Source organism: Triticum urartu, unplaced genomic scaffold (genome assembly GCF_003073215.2).
Source record: "Triticum urartu cultivar G1812 unplaced genomic scaffold, Tu2.1 TuUngrouped_contig_9735, whole genome shotgun sequence".
Classification (NCBI taxonomy): Eukaryota; Viridiplantae; Streptophyta; class Magnoliopsida; order Poales; family Poaceae; genus Triticum; species Triticum urartu.
Window position 1 is genome coordinate 1 of NW_024120809.1, and position 10,927 is coordinate 10,927.

The 10,927-nt window shown below is 43.5% G+C and overlaps 1 long non-coding RNA gene across 11 annotated transcripts; it reads left to right on the top strand.

Annotated features, from left to right (window-relative positions):
• Positions 1-2,166: 2,166 nt before the first annotated feature.
• Positions 2,167-7,093, top strand: LOC125532368. Of its 11 annotated transcripts, XR_007294057.1 has the most exons (6): positions 2,168-3,538; positions 4,032-4,167; positions 5,101-5,248; positions 5,784-5,825; positions 6,283-6,455; positions 6,629-7,093. It is a non-coding gene; the product is annotated as an uncharacterized LOC125532368 (long non-coding RNA). The 11 variants fall into 11 exon arrangements; XR_007294051.1 differs by having other exon boundaries at positions 2,167-3,538; positions 5,101-5,825; XR_007294049.1 differs by having other exon boundaries at positions 2,167-3,538; positions 5,784-6,455.
• The last annotated feature ends 3,834 nt before the right edge of the window (positions 7,094-10,927 follow it).

Here is a 10,927-nt window from a genome sequence, read left to right on the forward strand (position 1 = left end):
GGAGTCCGTTCGGGGCTCCGGAGAGGGGGATTCGTCGCCGTCGTCATCATCAACCATCCTTCATCACCAATTTTATGATGCTCACCGCCGTGCGTGAGTAATTCCATCGTAGGCTTGCTGGACGGTGATGAGTTGGATGAGATTTATCATGTAATCGAGTTAGTTTTGTTAGGGTTTGATCCTTAGTATCCATTATGTTCTGAGATTGATGTTGCTATGACTTTGCTATGCTTAATGCTTGTCACTAGGCCCCGAGTGCCATGATTTCAGATCTGAACCTATTATGTTTTCATGAATATATGTGAGTTCTTGATCCTATCTTGCAAGTCTATAGTCACCTACTATGTGTTACTAGTAGAATGCCCGTGCGTTGTCATGGGCTTCTGAAATATTTTGCTAGAGTTATATAAGCATAATACATGTTAAGAAATAAGCATAATACATGTTAAATTTCACATGTGTAGAAAGGATAGCATATGCACAATCAGGTAATAATTGAAGTCCACTTCACTTGCAGCGTAAATTAATAAAAGAAATTCAATTTGATGATGTATGCATATAGAACGATGATCTAACTAAAAATCTGTTACAAAATAAGATCTACTTTATGTGTTTAAGAAATTCTCGCACAATATCAAGAATCTTGTCTTTCGTTTCATTTGCATGATATTTCGGCAAGTATAATAAAACTTCTTCCTCAACTCATATTCATCATGCACAAGTAATATATGTAGTTAGCACGAATACTTTACGTCGAAGTAATGCCGGAGCTTCATGGGGGCCAACCTGCCCCCTCCCCCAGCTCATAAGAAATGTGTGTATATCCTTTAGTTATATATGCTTATTTCTCCACTAAAAATTAGCCCATAGCAATTAAGTTTGACACCACCAGCCCATGCCCCCACGATTTCCTCTTAAGTTTTGCCACTGCGTCGAAGGTCTTAAATGTGTAATGGAGAATGCTCACCGTGCAAACGATATTTTTATGGGTCTATGTCTAACCATATCTTGTTGTAGATAAGTATTAACATGTTGTATGATGTGACGATATTTTGATGGCTCTATGTCTTTTTCTCCATCTTTTCTTAGTTGGCCAAGTATGAACGTGCTAATAATATGTATCTTTTCACCTACCCTATCTCGTAGATGGTCATGAGCACACATATAATATATGTAAGCATTGATCACCTGTAATTCCACATTTATAATATATTTATGGTATTATATATTATATATGGTTTGTGTTGTTAAGTACACAGTTTATGCGATCGGTCTTATGCCGTCGTGCAAGAACATATCATCTTTTATAAACCATTTCAACTCGTCGTTTGATAACAATGCATTTCCAATGTCCACCAATTTGATTTTTTGGGGGACAGACATGATTGATTTAATGACTAATATCTCTTGGGGTACAAAATATAGTCTATCGTTATGATATAAAAATGAGCCAAATCAGTATACAAAAATTAGCCAAATTAGTTGAATACATAAAATATATGGCAAACGAGAAACCGATAATCACATTGAAAATATAACCTTTATATTTGTTATTTTGCTTTGTTATGTGATGCCACAACTTGCACATTATTATGTTGTAAACAAATATGTAAACTTTTGGCCTCTTCCACTGACGACATTGCGTTGGAATCCTTGTCGGTCGATTCTTTTGAAAATTATCATATAAAATATGCACCTTTCGTATTATCATGTATAACATACATATAAAAAAGGATTATTTGTATGAACCTCTTCCCGTGGTGTTTTAGTCCGCTCCTTCATTGTTACGTCGGTGGCTATGTCACTTGATATTTTGAAAACATCATCTAAATCCATCGCTTTTTTTATCTTGATGAAAAAATGGAATATAAAAATATTTTATACTGCATTAGATAAACATATATAATATACTAAAAGAAAAGTGAGGCTAACACAACTGATTGTATTTGCAAAAAATAAAGTGGGTACACCTAATTAGTATTTTTGAGACAATTAGTTTTGTTTTAGCAAACCTAATTAGTTTAATAGACAGTTTGAGGCTCGCCCAAAACTTTCTGAGCAGCTTGGGGCCAGCCAAACAGGAGACGGCCCAAGCTCGAGCCTGCTAAAATTCCTTTTTTTAGCTACTACGTATACGCCCACCCTAAAAAAAGCTACTCCCCTTATACTCACCGCACTGTGGCACCTTCACTCTCTCAATCAACCACTCAATCCCCGCAAAAAAAATCAACCACTCAAAAGAAAAACATTCAGTCTCTCAATCTCGAGCCTTCTCCTGTCACCGCTGTCTCCCTTCCATCGACGGCGCCGCCGCATACTCCTATCCCCTCCACTGCGTCGGCCGGCCCCTCCTCTCCTCGCCATCTCTCCTCCATGTTGCGCGCCGAGCCCGTCATCCCTTCCCATGTTGTACTCGGCCGCATCTTCCTGGCTCGATTGGTTCGATCTGCTGCCATCCACTACCCGTCAGGTTATTCCGGCGGTGCGGCGGCGGCGAAGCTTGGCGCGACGGTGGAGCCTGCCTGTCTGGCGATGGGGTGGGAGTCGGATAGGCGCGCGGCGGTGATTGTGCAGTCACGGAGACAGCTCTGCAGTCCCGATGGTGTCGCTGCTGCGGTGGTTCCATTCCGGCGGCACCGTCGGCCCGTTCAAAACAGGGCTCGTCCATGGGGTGGCCCGCCCATCAAGACAGAGGCATGGCCGGACATCGTTATCGCTCAAATATCAGTGCGTTTCTCGCAATGGATTACTGGGAAGATGAAGCAATGGCCCTCTTCCCTCTCCGTTAATACAGTTTTACAGGCTAATCAGCTGGCACCTTAGAAAGGTACACAGCCATGTACGTATCCGTGAGTCTGAAGCCTTTCAGGTGTACAGGGTGTACACGTTCTGAATTTCACAAAGCTACTACTAATTGCTGTTGGTAAAAACAAACTGGGCTATGCATGTCACTCAGCGAGTTTCCTCTCGTACATAGAAACATCACAACTACTGACAAATGCATTGTATTGTTATTCTAAGGGTGTTTTGGTGAAATATTTTAATCTTGGCTCATAGAAATCCTCTACTGCTTAAGTTAATCCACTACATCCATATCTGATATTGACCAACTACATCCTGATCTAATACAGGCAAAATCAGGGACCAAAGGATCATCTCTTACCAATGCATAACCTGTAGAACTCTATTACTACATAAGCTGATCAACTACATCCTTGTGTAATACAAGATAATAAATCATAAATCAGTGGACCATATGTTCCCGATGCGAATGCCTCCTTTTGCGTTGTCCGTTTGATCATTAGTATTTATTTCCATCATTATGCTAGCAATCGTGTTTTGGAATTGCCAACTGCAGTACTGCTCCGCCTACATCGTAATATACAATGCCTCGCCTATAAAGTTTGAAGAATCTTAAAATATTTGTTATACTATATTACACTACATGATAGATCTGCTGCAGAGAGGTTATCACTCTTCTACGCTGAGCATGCCGACAGGAGCTTCTTCAACAGTCCGGTGAAGCACACCATTTTGGGTATGTATAAGCCTGCACTGAATTTTCCTACATAGCATGTCATGGTTCCAATCAAGTGAAAAGTAACTTTGCATGATCATAGACCACACTATACTATTGTTATTATATTCATGCGGTTTTAGGGATAATCTTTTTGGGTATTAATATGGGAAAATAAAAGCAGAATCAGCAGTGTGTTTTTACTGCTAAGATAAACTTTGATATATAGTTTTGATCTACCCACAGGTTCCATTATCTGAAGAATGGTATATGGCTATATAGACTCCACTGGAGAGAATACCTTATTCAATTCCCCATGTCAATGTTAAATAATCATGTAAAGGGAAAGATAATAAAAGTAAAAGTGGGTCTAATGATAGAAATTAGTAAGAAAATGAGAAGCTGAAAACAAAGAATATATAGACTCCAACACTGTTTGCCAAGCAAAGAAAATGAAAAGTTCTTGTTTATTTATTGTCACCTATTTGTTATATCTAACAGTAGGATTTTCTAGATCAACTCCTCACATAGACCCGCATTGAGGGAGGAGGACGGAGAGGCCGACAACAAGGAGCGGGTGTGGGTGTTCATCCTCGCTGCTGACCACAAGTGCTGCGAGAAATTTTGGGAAGAATTCTATGCCTCCACTGGTATGAGCAAATCACCTGTTGATTCCTTTTCTCTGTCCATTGCCTGTTGAAGTAGCTAATAGATCGCTTCAGAATGTTGTGAGCTTGGTTATTTTACACCGTCTGCTAATGTTAAGCAAAGAATGAAGGCTGGGGTGTGTTACATGTAGGAAACAATGTTTTACTTAGATGTAATAGATGATTGATTACAAAACAACTATCCATAATTTGGTGCATTCTGTTTTGCAAAATGATCAGGTGGTGGTTAAGCTGGTATCTTGATCGCTGCAGAATACTACATCTCCAGTGTTCAGTGTCAAAGCAAAAGAATAATATACATAAGTAATCTACCAAAAGGAAAAGTTATCTAACCAACAAGTAATTCTCCATTACCACGAGTTGACCATGGCTATGCCAGAAACAAGGAGAGAATAGAAATCCTCAATAGCAATGATGTTGCTACTATTTCCATTTCTTAAACATTAGTTAGGAGTTCATCTAATTGGAGTCTAAGCTCCAGCTGCGTAAAAAAGGTAAAAGGAGCAAAAAGACACAAAATAAATGAAACTAAGAAAGAACTAAACCGCAAAATAAAATTGGGACGTTGTGTGTTTCTGCCTTGGGGCCACATGAATCCATTATAGATTAAAAGCACTCTATAAGCCAAATTCCATGCCTTCTACAGAGGGAGTACTGCCCATGGGCTCTCTAGAGTTGAATTTGTCAATTAAGTAGATGCTTTAATTAACTTGTAAGTAAATAGACGAACCATATTTTGTTTGAACTAAGCAGTTGCTGCTAATATAATTCTCCCCAGCATGTTTAAGCATGTTCAAACTCGGTAACTTGATGTCTTAATTGTTCTGGCTAGATCCTGGACCTTATGATATGATATCTACCTATAACCAGTGGTACGTTTCTGCCTTTGGCTGGATGTCTTCTTCTTCTGTTAAGGCCACAGTAGGTGCGGGCGGGTGTGGCTATGAAGAAGTTCCTGGAGGCAGCGGACTGGAAATCGGGTGTGAGCGGCCGAAGAGGCTGGGACCGGCGAGTGGCAGCAGCTGGCTGGAGGCGGCGGGAGGAGCCCGGTAGAAGAAAGCAGGTAAGTAGCGGCGGCCTACATGTCTATGGTTTGGTACATGCCGCCATCTAAACACTTACAATGAACATCAATGTTTCCGAGCTTTGCTTGTTGAGCCTGTCGTTGCCATGTAAGCCAGCCACCAAGTGTTCAGAAAATATCTGAAGTTATATTCTACAGTAGAATCTAATCACCTTATTGTCGTTGTTTTCTGTGTCAGTCATTATTTGGATAACACCCTATTGTAGAATCTCGGTGATGTTAGGACATTGCAAGCATTATTTGAACTTGAAGCGCTTCTTCTTACAAGTATGATCATTTTATAATCGTTTCTTTGGTTGTGGTGGATTATTTAGTGAACATAATTCCTTTTTTAGGTCATTGCATGAAAAATAAGAATACTTATATCACTGAATTTCTGGTGGTTTTCTTTGGAAGTTAGTTCAGTTAGGCGCTTCTAACTGCTTAAGCTCAATTTATCTCCAGTTGCCCTTAATTACCAGATGTTAAATATTTTCTTCCATGAAACTGCTCTTCAGTTTGATATAATCTGCAGGAGCAATCCAGGAGCATGGTGTGTCACCTATGTCCTAATCAAGTGTGTGATCTCCTAGTGCCTACTGAATTATAACGAGTTTTGAACTTTGTTGACTTATTTTCCTTATCCTGCTTGTTAGGTTTTCATGTCATTCTGCACGCTGCTCATAATGTGCATTTCTTGTTATTTGCTAGTGGTTGTACTGTACAAAGCTTGGTCTGTTATTGAAACACATAAGTGCGGCAGCAAATTCATAGTGTACATTTGTTGTTATTTGCTAATGGTTGTACTAAACAAAGCATGGTCGAAACACATCCTTTATGTTATGTCCAAAATTAGCTTATTAGTCCTTTTTAGTGGGGCAAACTTATATATGTCAATTTTTCCTCCAGCTGTGTATTACATATTGTGATAATTGTACAAAGGCTGCCATAAAAGATACGCATGTCTTTAGATCAGCAATATGCCAGGCAAATAATGGTCGAAACACATACCTTAATTTCTGCTCTGTGTTCAGGCCCTAGCAGAGCTTGAACCTTATTCAGCAAATAATGGTCACTGAGTCTTGGTCGTCACTGGACCACAATTCTTGACATACTTCCATGGACGCTGGAAGTAACATGAGCTACAGATATGCATTTCAATGGGGGGTTACTTCTTTCCTCAACAAGTTACAGTACAGTAGGAGAGGTAAAGTGAACACACACCTTTGGTTTTATGGTTCATAGAACGTCACTGTAGACTGTACTATGTTTTAGGCTAAGCAGAAGCGGCGTTGGCACTGAAGAACTTCAGTCTTATTCTGGAGAGTCTGATGCGTTACGAATTATTGTTGTATATTGATCTTGTACTCATATGAATAGGGCAATGATGCTGACCTGTGACTTGACCTTCCATGGAAAACTCTGGCTTGACGTGAGGGGGTCGTCGCTTCCAGAGATCGTCGCCGGTCCGGTAGTCGCTTTAAGAGATCGTCTCTCGGTCTGGTCGTCGCTTCCAGAGATCGTCGCCCGGCCTGGTCGTCACTTCCAGGGATGGGGATGCCTTCACCAAATGAGGCAAAATCTGGCTCGCAGATATGTGTCGTCCATTGGGAAGGTTTCGGTTGTATACATGGAAAGAATCCAACTTGATATGTGGAAGGTCTAGGCTGTATACACGGAAAGACTACAACGTGATCATGAATTGTGATATGATTTCTGCTATACATGGAATACATGTTATGTACAAAAGGAAAAGGAGTCCGTTGTTATGTAAAGGAAAAGAATGTAATTTATGGACTTCCCAATTAGGACTAGAAGATTATGGAAGCTATTATTTGGAAAGGATCCCATTGTTTCGAAATTTTATTGTGCAAGGGAGGTGTGGCATGGAAAGGATGCCATCGTTTGGTCTTTGTGGGGTTTTTTGGGCATTGTCTTGGTTTGTAAAAAAAGTCAGGAAAAATCGGTGGAAGTGGGATGAGATCGAGGGGTGGACTCTTGTTCGATGGGAGGGGAGGGAACGAGCAAACGGAACGATGTACGGACTGAGACATTAGGAGTAGAGATGATCCGGCAACCCCGAAGTGACAATAATCAGGACCATTCCCCGTGATGACCATAGTTTGAAGAGTTCATGTATTCACTATGTGCTAATGCTTTGTTCCGGTTCTCTATTAAAAGAAGGCCTTAATATCCCTTAGTTTCCAATAGGACCCCGCTGCCATGGGAGGGTAGGACAAAAGATGTCATGCAAGTTCTTTTCCATAAGCACGTATGACTATATACGGAATACATGCCTACATTACATTGATGAATTGGAGCTAGTTCTGTGTCACTCTATGTTATGACTGTTACATGATGAACCGCATCCGGCATAATTATCCATAATTGATCCGGTGCCTACGAGTTTTCCATATACTGGTTTACGCTTATTTACTTTCCCGCTGCTACTGTTACAATCACTACAAAATACCAAAAGCATTACTTTTGCTGTCTTTACTTTTGTTGCTGCTACCACCACTATCATATTACTGTGCTACTAAACACTTTGCTGCAGATACTAAGTTTCCAGGTGTGGTTGAATTGAGAACTCAACTGCTAATACTTGAGAATACTCTTTGGCTCCCCTTGTGTCGAATCAATAAATTTGGGTTGAATACTCTACCCTCGAAAGCTGTTGCGATCCCCTATACTTGTGGGTTATCAATCCGCAAGGACGATGAGGTGCAGGTCGACTGCAACCTTCTCCTCGGAGCTGCACCACAAATACAATGTGCGCTCCATCCTCATCCGCAAGGACGATGAGGTGCAGGTCGGCTGCAACCTTCTCTTTGGAGCTGCGCCACAAATACAATGTGCGCTCCATCCCATCTGCAAGGACGATGAGGTGCAGGTCGATTGCAACCTTCTCCTCGGAGCTATGCCACAAATACAACATGCACTCCATCCTCATCCGCAAGGACGATGAAGTGCATGTCGACTGGGACATCTTCCTCAGAACTACATCTCAAGTACAAAGAATATTCCGAGTGAAGAACAAGTTCCACTCGAAGGCAAACACAAGCACATTCAGAAGATAAACCAAATTCAGATAAATCCTAAAGTTCCATAACAAAGATAAAAGTACTCGGACATCAAGCCCGAAGGAGTTTAACGGTTACAAAATCACTCGACATTCCGAGGCAAATTTAAGGCGAGGTATAAAGTTTGTTCACTCCGCAGGAGGAGGGCTTGCAGGCTCGACGAACTCGTCCAGATCAATTCCGTCAGCGATCCTAGTGGCAGCAGCAATCAAGGTTTCCATGAAGGATTGGAAGTCATGCCTTTTGGTGTTGGCAACCTTGATCGCCGCCAGCTTCTCTTCTCGAGCTTCTTTGTAGTGGACCCTAACCAGCGACAGAGCCACATCAGCACCGCATCGGGAAGAAGACTTCTTCCATTCCTGCACTCGACCAAGAACCTCATTGAGTCGAGTCATCAGAGGCTCGAGGTCATTTTAAAATGTTGCCCTTGGCCAGAGTGATGTATCAATGCGTGACACCGCCACCTTCAGGCGAGCAAGATAGCTTGTAACACTGGCAACACGAGATTCTAGTTAGAGCACGTTCATGGCAGCCTCATCGCCGACTGGAGAAAGGATAGGGTCCAAGCCTGTCTCGACCAGTCCGGTTTCTTCTTCAAAGTTTTGGTAGAATTCTGCAGATTCAAGGAGTTAATGGGTCGACCAATTCATGATGACTTGCAAACAGTGAATCAGCTGGAAGTTCTGAGGCATGAAGTTGGACAGTGGAAGCAAGCACTGGCACAGTCGACGATGTGGGGCGTTCACTCGATAGTGGATCAGGAAAAGTAACAGAAGTCCGAGTCACATCTTCAGGCTGTTGAACCGCTGGCTCTGCCGCCAGCACCGATTGGGATGTCTTGCCAGCTGATGCCTTTTTGTTCCTCCTGGCCCTCAGCGGCACGTCCTTGTCGTCATCTGGAAGTTCAATGACATTGGGAGGAGCTGCAAAAAGATCAATCGACTCCAGATTAATCGTCAGAATTTAATTGACCGAGTAACTGAAGACAGGATTACGAGAAGTTATACCCGGGTTGGAAGTGACTGCGTCTTCCATTTCTTCATCTTCATACTTGTGGGTGGAAGTCCCGGAGGTAGCAGCACTGCAAATTTCAAGATTCAGTCGGTCATGCCTATCATGGTGGGTCGACCAAAATTCGACTCGCACTAAACCAAGAAATCAGGTCTGATTATTACCCGAAAACAGTAGGAATGGCCACTTTGATCTTGGGCAAGGCCTTCGGCGGTTTTGACGATGCAGCTTTTAGTTGTTTCGGCGCCTTTTCAGTCGGCGCTAGAGACAGTGCAGCTTTCGGTTGCTTTGGTGTCCTCTCAGTCGGCACTGGAGAAGACGTCCGAGGGCGCTTCGACGACTGTCCAGTCGGTACGGTCGCTTTGTCATGGATGCTTGCTGGGTCGTGAGCCTGCTTGGATTGTTTTTCCCTACGGGGAGGTGAGTCGACCTCTTCTTCATCACTCGAGTCATCACTCTCCTCGTACTCCTCTTCATCAGAGTGCCACTCGCCGCTCTCGCCTCCGCTCGCCTCCCCCTTCGGATCCTGCTCCTGCTCCCCATTGGGCATCGAGTACATCTCAGTAAGGGTCTGAAAGACAACAAGTGAAGCATAAATCAGTTAGTTTACAACAAGCAGTTACATGATAAATCAAGAGAACACTCGGCAGTTCAGAGTTGGACCTTGTCTGGTTGGCGCGAGTTGTCGAATGGAGGGACTCTCCTAGACCCCCTGGGGTTATCCTTGTTGCCAGTGATACCTCTCATCCACTTCTCCACCGTGTCCTCGTCGACCTCTTCCTGGCGGATTCGAGTGGAATCATCAATGCTCGAATACATCCACATCGGATGGTCTCGAGCTTGAAGCGGCTGAATACGTCGTTTAAGGAAGACCTCTAGCAGATCCATGCCAGTCACGCCGTCACGGATGAGTTGGACCACCCGCTCGACCAACACCTTCACCTGTGCCTTCTCCTCCGGGATCACTTTCAAGGCAGAGGGCTTTTCGACCCGAGCCATAGAGAAGGGTGGAAGTCCGGCCGATTGACCTGGAGTCGGCTGGTCTTTGCAATAGAACCAAGTCGACTGCCATCCTCGGACTGACTCGGGAAGGATCATGGCTGGGAAAGTGCTTTTACCTCTCATTTGAATCCCAAGACCCCCGCACATCTGGATCACGTGCGTCCTCTCATCACTCGGGTTGGCCTTCTTGATCAACTGGGAACGACACGTGAAAATGTGCTTGAAAAGGCCCCAGTGTGGCCTACAACCTAAGAAGTTCTCACACATGGACACGTAGGCAGCGAGGTACACGATGGTGTTGGGAGAAAAGTGGTGGAGTTGTGCTCCAAAGAAGTTCAAGAAGCCTCGGAAAAAAGGATGGGGAGGCAAAGAAAATCCGCGGTCAACATGGGTGGCGAGGAGAACGCACTCACCCTCCCGCAGATGCAGTTCGGTCTCGCCCTCCGAGAGCCGCGCCGATTCATGGGGAATCAGTCCTCCCTTGACCAGATCATCGATGTCGTCCTGACGAATCGTCGACCGAATCCAGTCGCCCTGGATCCAGCCGCGCGGCAGGCCGGACCTCGACGAAGATCTGCCCCGG